The following is a 21068-nucleotide window of genomic DNA, read 5'->3' on the forward strand; positions in this document are numbered from 1 at the left end:
ATGATGGACCTTAGAGGGAATAAGGGAGGGACAGTAGTTATGGTTATGGTTCTGTGAGACAATGAAATATGCCTTTATTTAAACCTAAAATTTGTGAGCAGTTGGTATGATCAGCAAAATAACCCAAGTAAAGAATTACTACAAGGAAGATTAAAAGTTAGATTGTCCAGCCTCCTGATTCTAAGGTTATAAAAACTTTCACAAAAAAATGAGTATACTTATAATTATGGGAGAAGTTAGGCATCAGTTTTAAGGGAAGTATAAAACCCTAGAGAGACAGAGAAGGATGTTATATGGGGCCAATAAAGACACCCTGTTTTGAGGAGATGACATATTCAAACAACCTTAAAGTATATCCAATTTTTATAGAGAGCATTTGGTGAAAAGGCAGGCAAGTATGAAGAAGCTATATTCAGAGAAGGTCAATTACTCCCTCCTTAATGGAAGTTGGTAAGTAAGAATCAAAGTCCAGGGACAGTGTCAAGTGAGAGCCTACTTCACAGCAGTCAGACGGACTTCTGAGAAGTCTCATTCTTCTGGCAATTAGTTTATCATTCCAATGTATTTTTCCTTACATACATATTGTTAAGGCTACAAAAAATTGACATTTTCCAATCCGGAATCCTATCCTAAGATCTCTGATAGTTCAGATTATCCCTGTGAAAGCCCTCGGAGGTCTCTAGACTGATTCTGAGGGGTTACATGCTGGCACTGTTCTGCTCTACACAAACACAGACCAGGCAGGGCAGGCTACTGTTTCCATAGTGTGCATTCAGAAAAAGTTCAGTCACCAAACTCACTTCTAATACTAGCTTCCTATCAAACAGCAAGTCAAAGAATCAAACTTCAAATAGCTAAAACAGAGAGTTGTGTTTGTGGTGGGTTTTAGCAGTGGCTCTTGCAATCATTGGAAGAAGCTGGACATCCCTGGTGTTTCCTGTCCTGACTGTGCTGCTCTCTACAGGATGACCACCATTTTATCTGACAGTGGCTCTTTAGCCAAAAAGTCACATAGGAAAAGCAACTCCCAGTCAAGACCTCTCAGGGAAGAGCTCAGAGATTGTCTCTCAATGCATCACTATAACCGAGAGAGAAAGCAGGAACACATGAAGGGGTGTAGCCCTCATTTGTACACACATGGCCAGAGTTGCGAGGACAACACTGCTTTCTCCTATAAAGACGGAACAGGTAGGGAAGGTAAATCTTGATTTTGGAGACCAGTTGAAGAAGTCATTATAATCTGCACTCTCTTGGAATGAAGGTACAAGGAGCACCAAGAATAAATTTTTGAGAAATGGGAGGAAAAGTTTTCAGAGGGATACCAAGTGCTATAGTTTAAATCTGGAACATCTCCTCTAAGGCTTATGTGTTTGGTATCCTAATGGAGGTGCCTTTGAAAGGTGGTAGAAGACTAGTCTTCACTGGAAAAAGCAGGTTTGTCAGGGCCTGCTTTTGAAATCTAGTTTACTTCTTCAGCTCTCTAACCCTCCAACTCTTTGTTTCCTGGTCACTATAGGGTAAACAATTTTATTCTACAACATACTTCTCCTGTAATGTTAGGAATCCCCAAACACTCAAATGCATCATAGCCAACTATAGTGTATTAGATTGTGTTAGTCCATGAGCCATTAAAAACCTTTTTTTGTGTGGTTTGCATCAGGTAAGCTTTTGTCAGAGCAATGGAAAGCTAACATACTATGCCAGGTAACACTATGAACAGACAACCATTTTGAGATAAATAGAACATTTAATTTTAACCAAACCATATCTTTCCCCACTCAACTTCAGTCACATAATCCAATGGCTTTATGAAGGTGCACAATAATTGCTTCTAATTTGTGAAGCCCATCCACCAAATATGCTATCTCATCTTATATAATATTGAGAAAAATTCCAGGTATATTTTGCAACTTCAATAAATAATATGTTTTCTGAAAACTGAATAATAAAAATGCAGTATTAATGGGGGATAAGATAGGTTAATACATATTTGTAGTTAAAACTAAAGGTTACCTCACAAACAGAAAGTACACTCCAGGAGAGTTTTCTGGCCTACAGACATACAGCCAAGTCACACCTAAGGATGCTGTCTATAGAGACAAAGGCATTGCTGACCTTAATGTGACTAACATTCTTACTGGCTTCTTGTCCTCGCTCAAATATACATGCATCCCTGTAGACGAAATACAACATATAATCCCTTCAGAGATTTTCTCCAGCTGGACCTGAAGCATCATTAAACAATAATGAAACACTAGTAGAAGAGTCATCTTGTGGGACAAATTAGATCAAACCCACTTCTGCTATAAACACAAACGTAGAGTCCTATATCCAGATTGCTTATAGCCTATATCACAGCCTTGAATGTCACTGCCAACTGTCAGAACTACAGATGTTTCTACACTGGCCCCATCCATTTCAAAATGTAGATTAAAGTATATAGAAACGAAGATGTGTTTTTTTGCCTAATTTTCCCATCTTTTGTGTACTTCTCAAAGAAAGAGGGCCTTGCCTTTCTCCAAGACATTAACTGCTATTTGCTGATGTCACTCCTCATTCATCATACTTTGATTCATTGGATATTTACCAAAACCTTTAAACTGAAGCCTCTGCAGCAACCGTTATCTTTGAATAAAAATATTCCCCCCATCCATCTTTTCAGAAATGATGATGGCACAACTGCATCTAGACACCCATCAAATTTCATGTCTTTGCTTCAATGTCACCTTCTTAGAGATGCCTCCATCCTTTATGAAGATTTATTCCATTCTGTTTTTCAGAGCACCCTGTCCTTTTCTTGCATAGGGAATATTTATTAGATGATGTCTTCTAATGATAAGTCATATGGGGTAAAAAACATTGTTCATTCATTCTTCTATATCTTATACCTGTCAGATAGTAAATAATCAAAACATTTTCATGAGTGATGATTTATTGTCACCAAATATTCTTTCTCTAATGGTACAGTCTTCTGTTTTCCAGATCTGGTTTAATGCTTCAGTCCAGGAGCTGAGATAACCATCATTTCTCAAATTCACATCAAACTTTCTCACTTCTCTGCTTTCCTGGTTTCTTACCATCACCACCTTCTACATAAACTAGCATAGGAAAATCACTGTCTTCCAGGTCATTTCAAACAATTATTCTATGAAATGATGCTATAATAAAATACTGTGCCAAGAATTCTAAATTCAATTCCCCAGTAGGAAAAAGTGTGGTTAATGACTTCATATAAAACCTGAGGATCCCAACTAGGATTCAGGCTCACAAAAAGTCTAAGTGACTTCTTTTTTTAAAAGATTTATTTATTTATTCTACATAAGTACACTGTAGCTGTCTTCAGACACACCAGAAGAGGGCATCAGATCTCTTTACAGATGGTTGTGAGCCACCATGTGGTTGCTGGGAATTGAACTCAGGACCTCTGGAAGAGCAGTCAGTGCTCTTAACCCCTGAGCCATCTCTCCAGCTCCTAAGTGACTTCTTATCAGTGACAAGAGAGTATATGTTTACCTCAATAATAATGGGGTATGTCACGATTTGGAACAATTTAGCTACACTGAAAAAACATAGCTCAAAACAAACTTCATCACTTGCATAAATCAAATGTTTCAATGTGTATTGCTTGATTGTTGAGGATCTACATTTTTTTAATTGATTGGTTATTTTATTTGTTTATACTTTAAATGTTGTCCCCTTTCCCAGTCTCCCCTCTGCAAATCCCCCATCCCATCCTCCCTCTCTTTTGCCCCTAAGAAGGTGTTTCCCCATCCAGCCACTCACTCCCACCTCACCCCTCTAGCATCCCCCATGCACTGGGACAACAAGCTGCCACAGAGCCAAATGATTCCAGATAAGGCAATCCTCTGCTACATATGTAGCTGGAGCCATGGACTCATCCATGTAGACTTTATGGTTGGTGGTTTAGTCCCTGGGAACTCAGGGGGGTGGGGGGGTGGCTGTCCAATTAGTTGATGTTGTGTTTTTCCTATGTGGTTGCAATTGCCTTCAGCTCCTTTGGTCCTTCCTCTAACTCTTCTATTCGGGTCCTCGGGCTCAGTCAGATGATTATCTGTGAGTTTCTGCATCTGTTTTAGTGAGATGCTTGTAGAGCCTCTCAAAGGATAGCCATACTAGGCTCCTGTCTGGAAGAACTTCTTGTTATCAACAATAGTGTTCAGTATTTGGTGTCTGCAGAAGGGATGGATTCAAAGGTGGAATGTTCTTTGGATTTCCTTTCCTTCAGTCCATGCTCCATTTATTTTGGTATCTCTGTTTCCTTTAAACAGGAACAATTCTGGGTTAAAATTTTTGGAGTGGGTGAGTGGTCCCATCCCTTAACTGAATCCATGCCTATCTACTAGATCTGGTCTCTTCAGGTTCTATCTCCCCTTTGTTGGGATTTTGGCTAATGCGATCCCTGTTGTGTCCTGAGAATCTCTCACTTCCCTTGGGTCTGGAACTTTCTAGTGATTCCTCCTATTCCCCACCTTCAACTGCTCATATTTCTATTCATTTTCCTGACCCTCTGGCCTTCTCTCCCGTCTCTTCCCATACCTGATCCTGCACCCCCTTTTCTCTCTCCCAGGTTCCTCTCATGTTTTTGTTCTCCCTAAGTAGGATTGAAGTATCCACTTTTTTGTTCTTCCTTCTTGTTAAGCTTCATATTGTATGTGAGTTATATCATACATCTAATTTTTTAGAACTTATAGCAACATTTTGGTAAGTTGGAAAAGATGGAGGTCATAGCACATCTCTGTTGTGTGTGTACCTGTCTTCTCTCTTGATTGTTACATAGAACAAAGGCTTCAGACTTCAATTGCTTCTGTTCTGTGCACTCACAATAGTTTATTATTGGCATATACTTACTGAAACAAACTTTTTTGAGACAATGTCTTGACTAGGCTGGCTTCAAATTTATGATCCTCCTGCCTCAGCTTCCTAAGTTCTAGAAGTCCAGTTGTGTGTCATCGTGCACATCTTTCTCATTATTCTGAATCCCAAGTACAGAAATGAATACCTGCAAATGCATACAAACAGTTTTGAATTTGTGAGTTTCATAGGTATAGATTCATTTACAGATTGCATAGGCTAAAAAAATAATATAGTAAAAAATAAAGAAATAATCCTTAGAACTCATTAATAAAAGACAAGTGACTAAATTTAAAAACAAGCAAATATTTTTGGTAGTTAATTCTTAAAAAGAAATGAAAATGACCAAGAAGCATATTAAACATGTGAAAGTTTAACATGATCATCTGCCAGAAGAATGCAAATGAAGCCACAATAATCTAGCATTCATATTCACTAGGATGCTCATGTTCAGAAGACAGATCATAGAAAATACTAGTAATGATGCTGAACATTAAAACTCTCTCACACACACTGAGCAGGAATATACAGCAACAGTACAGACACTATGAGAAAAGTTCAGGAGTTCCTCAAAAGACTACAAGTAGAGCCACCCAGTGATTCTAGTCATAGAATTCAGTCATAAGAGGTGAAAGCTTGAAAGCTCATGTCTACACACAAAATGTACACAAATATTTATGGCAGCATTATTCAAAATTGCTTAACAGTGGGGAAGAATGTGGCTACCTAACAAGAGGTGAGTAGACCAATAGTGCATCTGCAGATAGCAGAATATTGCTGATAAGTAAAATTGAAACATAATACAACATGACAAAGACGTCACTTCATAGTAAACAAAAGAAACTAGGTATAAGAATGGCGTATGATATGATTCCATGTATATTGAATGTCTACATTAGGCAAATCCATAGGCATACAAGTAGATCAGTAGTTGACTAGGACTAGATGAAATGGGCAGATAAAATGTTCTAAAATTAGTTAAACTCCTCTGTACAAGCTCATTACTTTTCTGATACCTTGAAGAATGTATTTATAGGAGGGGTCCAGAAATGCCCTGTGACGTGGTGGGATTCTAGAGGACACTTCCTTCAATATTCTCAAGGGAATTTTATCTAACATGAAATTCTATACTTTAAAAAATCATTTGTAAAATGTCAGTTTAGAACACAACCCAAGAAAGAGCAAGCCATAGAATCCATAAAGTTGATGGTTCAGCACAAGAACAAAAGGAAACCAAGTTTCAGCATGATGATTAAGAAACCTCAAAGTATCAGATACTCAAATGTCAGAGAACAGAAGAGCGGGTGGGACAGAGATAGGAAACAGGGAAGACCTGAAGGGAGATCTTTGGAAGCAATGAGCTTGTACAGAGGAGTTTATTCCCAAGCTTAGAAACCCCAAAGAACCACATGGCACATTGCTGAGATCTCCATGAGGCCTCACTTTGTTCTTTAAGCCATGCTTTAAACAACATGGCAAAGAAAGCTTAGGAATTCACATTGAGGACAAGTCTCTTCTCTTTTCTTCTTCTTCTCCTCCTCCTCCCCCTCCTCCTCCTCCTCCTCCTCCTCCTCCTCCTTCTTCTTCTTCTTCTTCTTCCTTCTCTCTCTCTCTCTCTCTCTCTCTCTCTCTCTCTCTCTCTCTCTCTCTCTTACTGTGATTCAGCCCTTTGGCTAGTTTGCACTATGTAGGGTTAAAATTATTAGCTGTCTGTATGGAGGAGACCCTCATCAGATTCTAAAATCTGCTTCTACCTTGATTTTTGGGCTTCCCAAACTCCAGAACTGAAAGAAACCCATTGATTATTTAAGACGGCAAGAAACAAAAATACTGATTTGGGTCATATACTTTGATTTGAATTCCAAATGGGCTTTCAATACCAGAAATAGGTAGATTTTCCCACTCAGCAGTGCAGAGACAGCCCGGGAAACACATTCAAACCATGCTTGCTCTTTGTTTCCTGAGAACGTCCAGAGGAATTAACAGGCAAAGGGCCATTCCACACGCAATGACTCCTTATCAAGCTTTCCTACTCAAGAGAAAGGCAAATAGATGAAGCAAGAGACAAAGAGTGCACTGTAATGTTCACAGAACAAAGAGTTAGGATTCCCTCTTGACATCAATGAAGCAAATATGAAGAGAGATTTCAGTAGAAATAATAACAATGCCACAAAATAGAAGCATATAGTACATAAGATAATGCAGTCAAGTCTCTATCCTCACAATAAGATTGTGCAGGCAGAAGACCGTCAAGTCTCCGTCCTTACAGGAAGATAGTGCTGACAGAACACAGTTAAGTCTCCATCCTCAATAAAAATTTTGACAGATATCATTAAGATGGAAAAATCAAGAAATTGTAGTATACTGTAAATATAAAAAGCCAAAATATAGCTAAAATCAGCCATAAGAGTTGCAAATGGAATATTAGGCTGGAGAGGGATGAGGGTGGATGTCCTCTGCCATGGTGATAGGAGGACTTTCGGTAACATGCTTTAAAAAGTTACATGGGGCTGGATCCCGTGAAACTGCTGATCCCTGACCATCACTGACATTCAGAATCAGCAATAGTATATGCCACATACATAGTTCAACCTCTGTCTTAATAGAAAAATAATTTGAAATGATTTAAATTCTTCAAAGAATTACTCTACTTTTCTCTCTAATCTGATTCCTGTGCCTCCCTGGGTCTTCTGATCTATACTTATCTGCACTTGGTTTATCTGGTGCTTCCTTACCTTTATAATCACCTGTGGCCATTATTTTGGATATTTTATTTATTTACATTTCAAATGTTATCCCTTTTCAGGGTTTACCCTCTGGAAACCCCTATCCCATCCTCCCTCCCCCTGCTTCTAGAAGGGTGCTCCCCCACCAACTCCACCCCAGCCACCACTCACACCTCCCTGTCCTGACATTCCCCTACTGGGGCATCCAGCCTTCCCAGGACCAAGGGCCTATCCTCCTATTGATGTCTGACAAGGCCATCCTCTGCTACATATGCAGCTGGAAACATAGGTCCCTCCACTTGCACTCTTTGGTTGGTAGTTTAGTCCCTAAGAGCTCTGGGGGTTCTGGTTGGATGATATTGTTGTTCTTCCTATGGGTTTCAAACCCCTTCAGCTCCTTCTGTCCTTTCTCTAACCCCTGCATTGGGCAACCCGTTATGAGTTCAGTATTTGGGTGAGAGCTTCCACCTCTGTATTTGTCATGCTCTGGCAGAGCCTCTCAGGAGACAGCTATATAAGGCTCCTGTCAACAAGCACTTCTTGGCATCTGCAATAATGTCTTGATTTGGTATCTGTATATGGGATAGTTCCCCAGGTGGGGTAGTTTCTGGATGGCACTTCCTTCAGACTCTGCTCCACACTTTGTCTCCATATTTCCTCCTTTGAATATTTTGTTCTCTCTTCTAAGAAGAGCTGAAGCATCCACACTTTGGTTTTCCTTCTTTTTGAGCTTCATGTAGTCTATTAACTATATTTTGGGTATTCTGAGTTTCAGGGCTAATATCTATGTATCAGTGAGTGCATACCATGTGTGTTCTTTTATGACTGGTTTACTTTATTCAGGGTGATATTTTCTAATTTCATCCACTTGCCTAAGAATTTCATGACATCATTGTTTTTAATAGCTGAGTAGTACTCCATTGTGTAAATATACCACATTTTCTGTATTGATTCTTCTGTTGAGGGACATCTGGTTTTTTTGCAGCTTCTGGCTATTATGAATAAAGTTGCTATGAACATAGTGGAACATGTGTCCTTGTTATGTTGGAGCATCTTTTGGGTATATGCCCAGGAGAATTATAGTTGGGTCCTCAGGTAGTACCATGTCCAATTTTCTGAGGAACTTTCAGACTGGTTTCCAGTGTGGTTGTACCAGCTTGCAATCCCACCAACAATAGAGGAGTGTTCCTCTCTCTCCACATCCTTGCCAGCATCTGCTGTCACATGAATTTTGATCTTAGCCATTCTGACCGGTATGAGGTGGAATCTCAGGGTTGTTCTAATTTGCATTTTCCTGATGTTGAACATTTATTTCAGTGCTTCTCAGTCGTTAGGTATTCCTCAGTTGAGAATTCTTAGCTCTGTACCCCATTTTAAAACAGGGTTATTTGGTTTTCTAGAATCTAACTTCTTGAGTTCTTTGCATATATTGGATATTAACCCTCTCTCAGATGTAGGATTGGTAAAGATCTTTTCTCAATCTGTTAGTGGCTGTTTTGTCCTATTGACAGTGTCCTTTGCCTTACAGAAACTTTGCAGCTTTATGAGATCCCATTTGTCGATTCTTGATCTTAGACCATAAGCCACTGATGTTGTGTTTAGGAAATTTTCCCCTGTGTCCGTATGTTTGAGGCTCTTCCCTACTTTTTCTTCTATTAGATTCAGTGTATCTGGTTTTATGTGTAGGTCCTTTGTGGCCATCTTCCCTGCCAATTCTCCACCCTTGAGGTAAGGGCTCTGCTAATCTATCTAGAGGCCTCTACGGCCTTTAGAAATATTAACTTCATGGTTTAGGTCCTCAGTACTTTTAGAAAAACTAAATGGTCTTTTTCACCCTGACTGGTTGCAATAGCCATTAAGATTTAGGGTTATTATCTTTCTATTCTAGGACTCAGCATCTCCACCAACCTTACCATTTTTCAACTTGCAAAATCCAGTTTCTTCTTTTTCTTATTCCTCTCACTTTCATCTTTGAATCTCTATCTCTCTCTGTCTTTGTCTTTCTCTGTCTCTCTCACCTCTCTGTCTCTTTCCCGCCCCTCTCTCTCTTACCATTCCTCTCTTCCTCCTCTTCCTCTGTCTTCGTCCCTCCTCCTCCCTCCCAAAGAAGCCTATTGTCTTTTGCTTTATACACGGAGTTCCATTTCCAGCTGTTACAGTACATATGGTCAGCAACTATGTGATAAGACTCTACAAGATAGCTTAGTATCACTGTCCTTTATTCTTCATCCTTATTTCATGCAAATTAAACAAATAAGTTTATCTTCTTCTCTTGGAAGTCTGGATCCAAGGGTCTGTGCCTCATCAATGTACCCTAGGAATAACACCACTTCAGTAAGGCCATGGTCACTTTTATCTCCATCTTCCTATTAGAACTAGACGTACAGCAGCAACCATGCAATAGCCTTGTAATTAAACAGAGCCACAGAGCTATTCAGAAATTCCTGTGAAGGTCTTGATGGTGGTCCACAGCACAAACAAGAAAATATTAGAGCCAAACAAGAGCACAGCACCAATCACACAACTCTCTGAATCAAACCAGCCAAGAGCAAGGATGCCCAACCTGGTCCTGCATCACTGTCCAGCAGACCTCAGGTTATATTCAGCCAAATGGACATGTGATCCAAGAGAGGGCTATCCCAGTGATGGAAGGACCAAAGAATGGTCTGTCACTCAGCAGGAGAGCATGGGTGAGTCTTTCTCACTGTGACCACTTTTTATCTGTTTCATGAGAGTTCAAAGGTCTTGAAAGTTATAGGATTTTAAGTAAATACTGAAGGTTTCTGTAGATGTCTGACCAAATGTTAAAACAAAATATAAGTATTGCATAACAGAGTTGAAATGGAAATTCCCAGTATTAAGCAAAATATTACATCTCTTCCATTGTTTTCTTCTGCTTCACATTTAAGTTCTTTTCCCTTGCAATTAAACCCTTTATTGTTTTCTTACTATATTGTTCTGCTTCTCCAGTAGATGGCACCCTATTACAACTTTCAATTGCTTTCTGGCTACACACTCATTTCAGTCTACAAAATAATTAGCCAATATATTGGATAGATAGATAGATAGATAGATAGATAGATAGATAGATAGATAGATAGATAGATAGAGATTGATAGATAGATACAAAGGAGATAAGAGAATTCAATTTTACATACAGTAAATTATAGTTACTCAAATGTTTTAAAGTTAAGTTTGTAGAGCCTAGAACCATGTATAAATACTGTATGGACATTGCTCCTACCATGCTCTCCTCCTCTCTCAAATTCCTTTTATGCCCTGCTCCAAAATGTATGGTTTCTTCTTTATTATTGCATACATATGTGTGTATATATTTACATGTGTGTATATACAACTTACTGAGTCTATTTAATGTTACTTATATTGTACATGTGTTCATGACTACTTTGGATTGGACATCCTATGCAGAACATTGTCCCTGGAGAGAAGTAACTCTTTTATTAGCAGCCACTGACAGTCTGTAGCCAAGATATCTGAGTAGGTAAAAGTACTTGTTATCCTAACTTCACAACCTCTGTTCGACACCCAGAACCCATACAATCCCTGGATGTGGTGGTGCATATCTATAATGCCAGCATTCCTATGGGAGGTAGGAACAGGAAGCTCATTCAGAAGCTTGAAAGTCAGATATCCTTGAGTATGCACTGTGGCAGAAACAATAAGGAAGAAAGGACAAAAAAAAAAAGTGGAAGAGAGAAGGAGCTCTCGATTGTTGCCTTTTAATTTCCACACATGTGCTACACACACACACACACACACACACACACACACACAGGCACATGCACACAAACACATACATACACACTCTCACACACACTAACATACATCTACACATTCACACACACGCACATACACTCTGACGCATGCATATAAACACATATTAACACACTCTCTCACACACAAACACATAAACACATTTATCTTCACCTCGAAAGCTTATTTTCAAATATTCCAAACTTTAAAAAAAATCTAGCTAACCACTTGTAAGCATATTGAGGAACGAATATGAGTTTTTCTTTAAAGAAAACTAAGAGTGCAAACAAATAACTTACCAATTTTAAGTCATGCAGAGTCAAATGATGCACTAAGCCTAGAGCAGTCAAGACCACAGTGCTGCCCATAAAGGCTCCAGAATTGACCTTGCTGCCCTTAACTCAGAAATGGAGCTCCTTGGACAAACAAATCACTTAGTGTCCTTAGAAGAAGAAAACGCTGCACCTGCCATTTTACCTGGATGAATTCTTACCCTCCATTCAGAAAGAAAGACCTATCCTGACTCTGGGGATCTACCACTGATCCTTTAACTACCACCAACCCATGAGCTAGGGCATGTGTGGTACTGTAACCAGCTATGTCAGCAGCCTGCACTGAGGACTGGCAGAACAATCTTTCCCTACTCTCTCACATGTCGGGTTCTAAGACCTTTCTATTCCAATTCCTAAAATCAACATTAAGCCTGATTTCAATTCTCCATAGATGTTAGAGTCTTTTAACGCATAGATTCATGTTTTTGCTAGTTAAGTCATGTGTTACCACAACCTCTATTGCTACCCTTTGTAATCTGCTCTCTGCCAGGGTAATTAATCAAACCATTCCTCTTACTGGTAGTTTGGGAGGATAGAGTACAACAAGGACCTTTCTAAACCCATTGGGCTGAGGTAATCCTGAGGGTTAGACCCATGATCTTCTAGTGTCTAGTCACATGAACAATTAGGTTTCAATGTCTTAATTTACTTTGAGATGAGTTTTCAGTGATCCTTTTCAGCTCCCTCTGGTGGTGGAAAGCCTATCCCACACAAACCTGCATCTGAAGCTCTGTGGATTTAGACAATTGCTCTGCAACTCTGAAATAGGAGATAGTACACATTAGTCTGGTGGTTTAGTTGATTGGGGAACCTCTCCCTTGCTTCCAGGTTAGATTTCCTTTGGTAAATCTTTGCTTCACTGATTCTGAATGGCCATATTTTAGTTTTCAAATTTTTTTTTCCCACAGCCTGACAGCATCAAGATCCTTCTTGATGGTGACAACATGTAACCTAATATTTTCCTAGTAATTCTTTATTTAGTTTTAACCTTGTGCTGGTTCCAGAACTACTAGAAGATGCCTAAACTACCAAGAGTATCAAACACTACATATACTATGTTTTCTCTACATACATAGCTATAATGATGTTTGTTTGTAAATTTGGTAAAAATAAGAGGTTAACACTAAGAACTAATAATGATAGAAACAGTAGTAACAACATACAGTCACAAAACCACTAGTCTCATTACAATTACACTCTGGAATCATTATTATAAAAATAAAAACTGGAACAGACCTTGGGTGCTAGCTCTGAACCCAATCCCACAACACACAGATGAAGCTGAACTCTCGGGTGCTCTAACACAGCCAGGATTACAGATGAGAAGGCCACAACATCTGCACCAACACAGGTAATAACGGGGTCCCTAAGGATCCAGGGATGCAGGAACCCCCACCCAGCCAAGGGCACAGGTTTCTTCCAGTCTGAACCTGTGCCCTGAGCAGTTCTTGGGTGCTGTCTTTCCATCCACTCTTGTAACACCCTAAGAAAGCTTGACTCCCAGAAGCTCTGACACGGATCTCAGGATCAGAGTATTACAGAATCACAGAATCACAGAGAAAGCTGGATTCTGAGGAGGTCTGACACAAACAGGATCACAGGAGGGACTGGCTCCAGTATGAGAAAGCAAGGGTGGGTAGCACTAGAGATAACCAGATGGCTAGAGGCAAGCAAAGAACATAATTAACAGAAACCAAGTCTATTTGGTATCATCAGAACCCAGTTCTCCCACTACAGCAAGTCCTAGATACACCATCACACCAGAAAAGCAAGAATCAGATTTAAAATCACATCTCATGATGATGATAGAGGACTTTAGGAAGGATATAAATAACTCCCTTAAAGAAATCTAGTAGAACACAGGTAAACAGGTTGAAGCCCTTAAAGAAGAAACACAAAAATCCCTTAAAGAACAACTGGAAAACAACTAAACAGGTGAAGGAACTGAATAAAACCATCCAAGATCCAAATGGAAATAAAAACAATAAAGAAATCACAAAGAGAGATAACCCTGGAGGTAGAAACCCTAGGAAAAAGATCAGGAGTCATAGATGCAAGCATCACCAACAGAATACAAGAAATAGAAGAATCTCAGATGCAGATGATACCATAGAAAACACTGATGCAACCGTCAAAGTAAACACAAAATGCAAAAATTTCCTAATTTAAAACATCCAGGAAATCCAGGACACAATGAGAAGACCAAACCTAAGAACTAAAGGTATAGAAGAGAGCAAAGATTCACAACTTAAAGGGCCAGGAAATATCTTCAACAAATGTATAGGAGAAAACTTCTCTAACCTAAAGAAAGAGATGCTAATAAACATACAAGAATCCTACAGAACTCCAAATAGACTGGACCAGAAAAAAAACTCTTCCTGTGTCATAATAAACAAAACAACAAATGCACAAAACAAAGAGAGAATATTAAGAGTAGTAAGGGGAAAAGGTCAAGTAGCATATATAGACAGACCTATCAGAATTACACCATTCTTCTCAGCAGGGACTATAAAAGCCAGAAGATTCTGGGCAGCTGACATACAGAGCATAAGAGAGCACAAATGCCAGCCCAGGCTACTATATGCAGCAAAACTCTCAATATAGATGGAAAAAATATTCCATGACAAAACCAAATTTACACAATATCTTTCCACAAATCCAGCCCTACAAAGGATAATAGATGGAAAACTCCAACACCAGGAGGGAAACTATACTCTAGAAAAAGCAAGAAAGTAATCTCCTTGAAAAAAAAAAACCCAAAAGACGATAGCCACACACACATAATTCCAGCTCTAACAACAAAAATAACAGGAAGCAACAATAATTTTTCCTTAATATCTCTCTATACCAATGGACTTAATTCCCCAATAAAAAGACATAGACTAACAGACTGTATATGTAAATAGGATCCAGCATTTTGCTGCATACAGAAAGCACACCTCAGTGACAAAGACAGAGCCATCTTGCAGAAAGCAATTGCCTACAGCAGAGCCTCTCAGGAAACAGATATGTCAGACTCCTGTCAACAAACACTTCCTTCCTAGCACCAGCAATAATGTCTGGATTTGGTGTCTGTATATGGGATGGATCCCCAGTGGGGAACTCTCTGGATGACCTTTCATTCACTTTCTGATCCACTTTGTCCCTGTATTTTCTTTAGACAGGAGCAATTCCAGGTTAATATTTTAGAAATGGGTGGCGGGCCCAGCCCTCAACTGGAACCATGCCTAACCTCTGGCTCTGCTCTCTATAGGTTCTCTCTCCTCTTTTTTGGGTATTTCAGCTAGTGTCATCCCAGTTGGGTCCTGGGAGACTCTTGCTTTCCTGGCACCTGGAACTTTCAGTTGGCTATCTCCAGTTCCCCATGCCCCATTGCTACATACCTCTGTTCAATTTCATGACCCTCTGTACATCTCCCCTGTCTACTTCCAGAGCTGATTTTGCCCCCCTTTTCCTCTCCCCCTTCTCTCTTCATTCCAAGTCCCTTCCACCCTCTACCTTTCCTATTTTCTCTTCTAATAAATTCAATATATCTGGTTTTATGTGGAAGCCTTTGATCCACTTGGACTTGAGCTTTGTACAAAGAGAAAAGAATGGGTCAATTTGCATTCTTCTACATTTTGACTGCCACCTAAGTCAGCACCATTTGTTGAATATGCTGTCCTTTTTTTCCACTAGAAAATTTTAGATTGTTTGTCAAAGATGAAGTGAACATAGTTATGTGGGTTCATTTCTGGGTTTTCAACTCTATTCCATTGATATACTTGTCTGTCTCTGTACCAATACCATGCAATTTTTATCACTATTACTCGGTAGTAGAGGTTGAGATCAGGGATGATGATTCCCTCAGAAGGTTTTTTATTGTTGAGAGTAGTTTTAGCTACCCTGAGTTTTTTGTTGTTCCAAATGAATATGAGAATTGTTCTTTCTATCTCTGTGAAGAGTTGAGTGGGAATTTTTATGTGGATTGCCTTGAATCTGTAGATTGTTTTTGGTAAGACGGCCATTTTTACTATGTTAACCCTGCCTTTCCATGAGCATGGGAGATCTTTCCATCTTCTGAGGTCTTCAATTTCTTTAAAGACTGGAAGTTCTTTTCATATAGAAATTTCAATTGCTTGGTTAGAGCCATACCAAGATATTTTATAAATTGTTTGTTACTATTGTGAAGGGGTCATTTCCCAAATTACTTTCTTAGCTTATTTATAATGAGTAGAGGAAGGCTACTGGTTTAAGTTAATTTTATATACAGCTACTTTGCTGGAGTTGTTTTATCAGCTGACATAGTTCTCTGGTGGAATCTTTGGGATCACTGAAGTATACTATCATATCATCTGCAAATAGTGATATTTTGACTTCTTCCTTGCCAATTTGACTTCCTTTTGTTGTCTAATTGTTCTGGCTAGAATTTAGAGTATTATATCAAATAGATAGGGAGAGAGTAGACAGCCTTGTCTAGTCCATGACTTCAGTGGGATTTCTTCAAGTCCCTCTCCATTTTGTTTGATGTTGGATTCCGGTTCGCTATATATTGTTTTTACTATATTTCTGTATGGGCCTTGAATTCCTGATCTTTAGAAGACTTTTAACATGAGGGGTGTTGAATTTTGTCAAATGTGTTTTCTTTCCTTTGAGTTTGTTTATATAGTGGATTACATTGATGGATTTCTGTATATTGAACCAATCTTGCATTCCTGGGATGAAGCCTATTTGATCATGTTAAATGAGAGTTTTGAAGTGTTCTTGAATTAAGTTTGCAAGAATTTTATTGAGCACTTTTGAATCAATATTCTGAATTTCTCTGTCTTTGTTGAGTCTTTAGGTGGTGTTGGTATCAGCATAACTCTGGCTTTATAGAACGATTTGAGTAGTGTACCTTCTGTTTCTATTTTGTGGAGTAGTTTGAAGAGTATTGATATTGGGTCTTTTTTGATGGTCTGGTAGAATTCTGTACTACAACCATGTGTTCCTGGGCATTTTTTTTGTTGGGAGAATTTTAACGACTGCTTCTAATTCAATAGGGGATATGGAAAAGGAGGGTTAGGGATTAGATGGTTTACCTATTCCTGATTTAACTTTGATACCTGGTATCCATTTCAACCATATTTTCCTGTTTTGTTCAGTATAGTCTTTTACAGTAGGATCTTATAATGTTTTGAATTTCTTTGGTTTCTGTTATTATGTCTCCATTTTCTTTTCTGAATTTGTTAATTTGGATATTGTCTCAGTGATCTGGTTAGTTCAGCTAAGGGTTTAATCTATCTTGTTGATTTTTTTCAAGAACTATCTCCTGGTTTTGTTGATTTTTGCATATTTCTCTTTACTTGTACTTGTTTGATTTCAGCCCTGAGTTTATTTCCTGCCTCTTGGGTGAATTTTTTTCTTTTTGTTCTAGAGCTTTCAGATGTGCTATTAAGCTGCTAGGGTATGCTCTCTCCAATTTCTTTATGAAGGCACGCAGAGCTGTGAGTTTTCCTCTTAGCACTGTTTTCCTTGTGCTCCATAATTTAGGGTATGTTGTTTCTTCATTTTCATTAAATTCTAAAAAGTCTTTAATTTCTTTTTTTTAATTTCTTCATTTACCAAGTTATCATTGAGTAGAGCATTGTTCAGCTACCATGCATATGTAGGCTTTCTGAAATTTTTGTTGCTATCAAAGACCAGCCTTAGCCCATGGTGAACTGATAGGATACATGGAATTATTTCAATTTTCTTGTATCTGTTGAGGCTTGTTTTGTGACCAATTTGGTTTATTTTGGAGAAGGTACCAAGAGGTGCTGAGAACAGGGAATATGCTTTTGTTTTAGGATGAAATGCTCTATAGATAACTATTAAATCCATTTGGTTAATAACTTCTGTTAGTTTCACTGTGTCTCTGTTAATTTCTGTTCCCACGATCTGTTCATTGTTGAGCGTATAGTGTTTAAGTATCCCCTTACTATTGTGTGAGGTTCAGTGTGTGCTTTGAACTTTTGTAAAGTTGTTTTATTTTATTTTAATGAATGTGGGTGCTCTAGCATTTGGTGCATAAATTTGTTCAGAATTGAGAGTTAGTCTTGGTAGATTTTTTTCTTTGATGAGTATGAATTGCTCTTCTTCATCATTTCTGACAAGTTTTGGTTGAAAGTCAATTTTATTCGATATTAGAAAGGCTACTCAAGCTTGTTTCTTGGACCATTTGCTTGGAATTTGTTTTCAGCATTTTACTCCATTTTTGTCACTGAGGTGTGTTTTCTGTGTGCAGGAAACTGCTGGATGCTATTTACATATAGTCTGTTATTCTATGTCTTTTTATTGGGAATTGAGTCTATTGGGGTTGAGAGATATTAAGGACCAGTGTTGTTTCCTGTTACTTTTGTTGTTAGAGATAGAATTATGTGTGTGTGGCTATCTTCTTTTGGGTTTGTTGAAAAAAGATTAATTTCCTCCTTTTTGTGTGTGTGTAGTTTTCCTCTTTGTGTTGGAGTTTTCCACCTATTATTCTTTGAAGGGCTGGATTTATAGAAAGATATTGTCTAAATTTGTTTTTGCCATGGAATATCTTGTATTCTCCATGCATGGTAATTGAGAGTTTTGCTGTGGCATTTGTATTCTCTTAGGGTCTGCAGAAATCAACCCAGGATCATCTGGCTTTCATAGTCCCTGCTGAGAAGTCTGATATGATTCTAATAGGTTTACCTTTGTATGTTACTTGACCTTTTTCCCTTACTACTTTTAATATTCTTTCTTTGTTTTGTGCATTTGTTGTTTTGACTATTAAGTAATAGGAGGAATTTCTTTTCTGGTCTAGTCTATTTGGAGTTCTGTAGGCTTCTTGTATGCTCATGGGCATCTTTTTCTTTAGTTAGGGAAGTTTTCTTCTATAAATCAGTTGAAGATATTTACTGGCCCTTTAAGTTGGGAGTCTTCACTCCCTATTACTATTATCCTTAGGTTTGCTCTTCTCATTGTGTCCTGGATTTCCTGGATGTTTGGAGTTAGGAGCTTTTTGCATTTTACATTTTCTTTGATGGTTGTGTCAATGTTTTCTATGGTATCTTCTGCTCCTGTATTCTCTCTTCTATCTCTTGCATTCTGTTCATGATTCTTGAGTCTATGACTCCTGATCTCTTTCCTGGGTTTTCTATCTCCAGGGTTGTCTCCCTTTGTTTTTTCTTTATTGTTTTTTATTTCCATTTTTAGATCCTAGATGGTTTTGTTCAATTCCTTCATCTATTTGATTGTGTTTTCCTGTAATTCTTTAAAGGACTGTTGTATTACCTCTTTAATGGCTTCTACTTATTTACCTGTGTTGTCCTGTATTTCTTTAAGGGAGTTATTTATGTCCTTCTTAAAGTCTTCCATCATCATGAGATGTGATTTTAAATCCAAATCTTTCTTTTCCAGTGTGTTTGGATATCCAGTATTTGCTTTGATGGGAGAACTGGGCTCTGATGATGCTAAGTAGTCTTGGTTTCTATTGCTTAGGTTCCGTCCTTGCCTCTCGCCATCAGATTGTCTCTGTTGTTAATTTGTCTTGTTGTCTCTGACAGTGACTTGACCCTCCTGTAAGCCTGTGTTTCAGCCCTCCTGTAGACCTGTTTTCTATTAGCCAGCTTTGGGTACAGAGAGTTGTGTGACCATTTAAGCTCCAGATGCAGGCATAAACCTGAAGGGTCCTGTCCCAGACTACTCATGGGTTTATGTATCCTGAGGCCTCCAGACAGGTCACTCTAAGCAGAAGAGTTTGCCATCCCTTTGCTCTCAGGTGTGTCAGCACTCCTGGCATCTGGCTTTCTGCTCTGAGCGCAGGTAGAAATTGGAAGTGTCCTTCCTCTGACTCCTCCTAGATTTCTGTGCTCAGAGAGCTCTAGGTGGGTTACTCTTGGGTCAGGAATGTGAGCAGAAATGGTAGTCTCCCCTGAGCTCTCAGGAACGTCCACAATTCTGAGAGTGCAGTTCTCTCCTCCACAACATTTAGGTACAGAAAGCTGTGGGATTATGTTTTTCAAACTCTTAAGAGACCAAAGGTTCCAGCCCATACTATGACAATCAGTAGTTCAATTACCATAATATGGAAATAAAGCAATAAAGTTCTATGATAAAACCAAATTTAAACAATATTTATATACAAATCCAACTCTACAATAGGTTCTAGAAGGAAAACTCCATCCTAAAGAGTTTAAACCCACCAGAACAAATACAAGGAATAAATAATCCTAGACCAGCAAACCATTAAGGGAAACACACACACACACACACACACACACACACACACACACACACGGCACACTTATGGGTGCCACAACAGAAATCAACAGACACTGCTCATTCATTTCTCTCAACATCACTATTCTCAATTCTCCAATAAATAACATAAACTAACAGAATGAATGCAAAAACAGAATCCATTCCTTGCTGATTTCTAGAAACACATGTTAACCTGCAGGGTAGACATCAACTCAAGGATATCAAAAACATATTCTAAGCAAATGGCCTAAGCAGCAAGCTGATTCAGCCATTTTAATATCTGGCTTTAAACTAGACTTGAAAGTTCCTTCTCTTGCAATATCATTTAAGGCCCCTTCTTCTAAAATTGCTTATTTTATTATTTCTATATTTTATCATATATTATATATAAACTATATCTATCTATGATTCTCTTTTTTTGCTATATGTACTTGGCATGTGTATTATGGCTTCCAATTCACTGTTTTAATGAGATTCCTCAGTGTGCAAACAAGTGGGTCTCTGTTTCCTCTGCCTTTTCTTGGGGTCTTTTTCCTTTTTTTGTTTGCTTTTCCGAATTAGGTATTTTAATTTTTGTTTTATCTTATATTTTATTATATTATGTTTTATTATAATCCCATAGAAGTCTTTTTTACATGAAAGACAGAAATGGATAGATTCAGATTAGAGGGAAGCTGGTAAAGAATCAGGAGTGGTGGGGGGAGGGACTATAATTAAAATATTTGAGAAAATATATTTTCAATAAAAGAAAAATAGGAAATATGTTTAACAAATATAAATAAAAGCCATATAAAATATCACTCCAAGGGTACTAGGAAGCCCAATTCATTTCAAAAGGCAATGACAGAGGCTACATACAAGTAGGAACAACTAAAAATCTCATATTTTAAGAAAGTGATGGGGTGAGACAAACACAACACTTGTTTACCCAACAGCAACTGATCAGCCCTGAAGATAAACATACAAGTAATGTTACAGAGACTGGGAAAATTATATTTAGAAATAAATATGTATATACATATGCCTGTATGCATAGAACAACAATTAATGAAAAGGGAGCCTATAAATATGAAAGAGACTACAGAGTGGTATACAGTAGAGCGTGGATGGTAGAAAGGGAAGGGGGAATTATCCA

General features: G+C 38.4%; 1 long non-coding RNA gene across 1 annotated transcript in view; it reads right to left on the reverse strand.

The window, feature by feature from the left end:
* Positions 1 to 3287: 3287 nt before the first annotated feature.
* Positions 3288 to 21068, reverse strand: part of LOC120096707 (uncharacterized) — a 30567-nt gene continuing 12786 nt past the window's right edge. The window contains exons 2-3 of the long non-coding RNA XR_010057637.1: positions 4870 to 5020; positions 3288 to 4279 (exon numbers count right to left, since the gene is read on the reverse strand). This is a non-coding gene — a long non-coding RNA (uncharacterized LOC120096707). The remainder of the gene's footprint in view (positions 4280 to 4869; positions 5021 to 21068) is intronic.

The sequence above is a fragment of the Rattus norvegicus genome, chromosome 14, assembly GCF_036323735.1.
Source record: "Rattus norvegicus strain BN/NHsdMcwi chromosome 14, GRCr8, whole genome shotgun sequence".
NCBI lineage: Eukaryota > Metazoa > Chordata > Mammalia > Rodentia > Muridae > Rattus > Rattus norvegicus.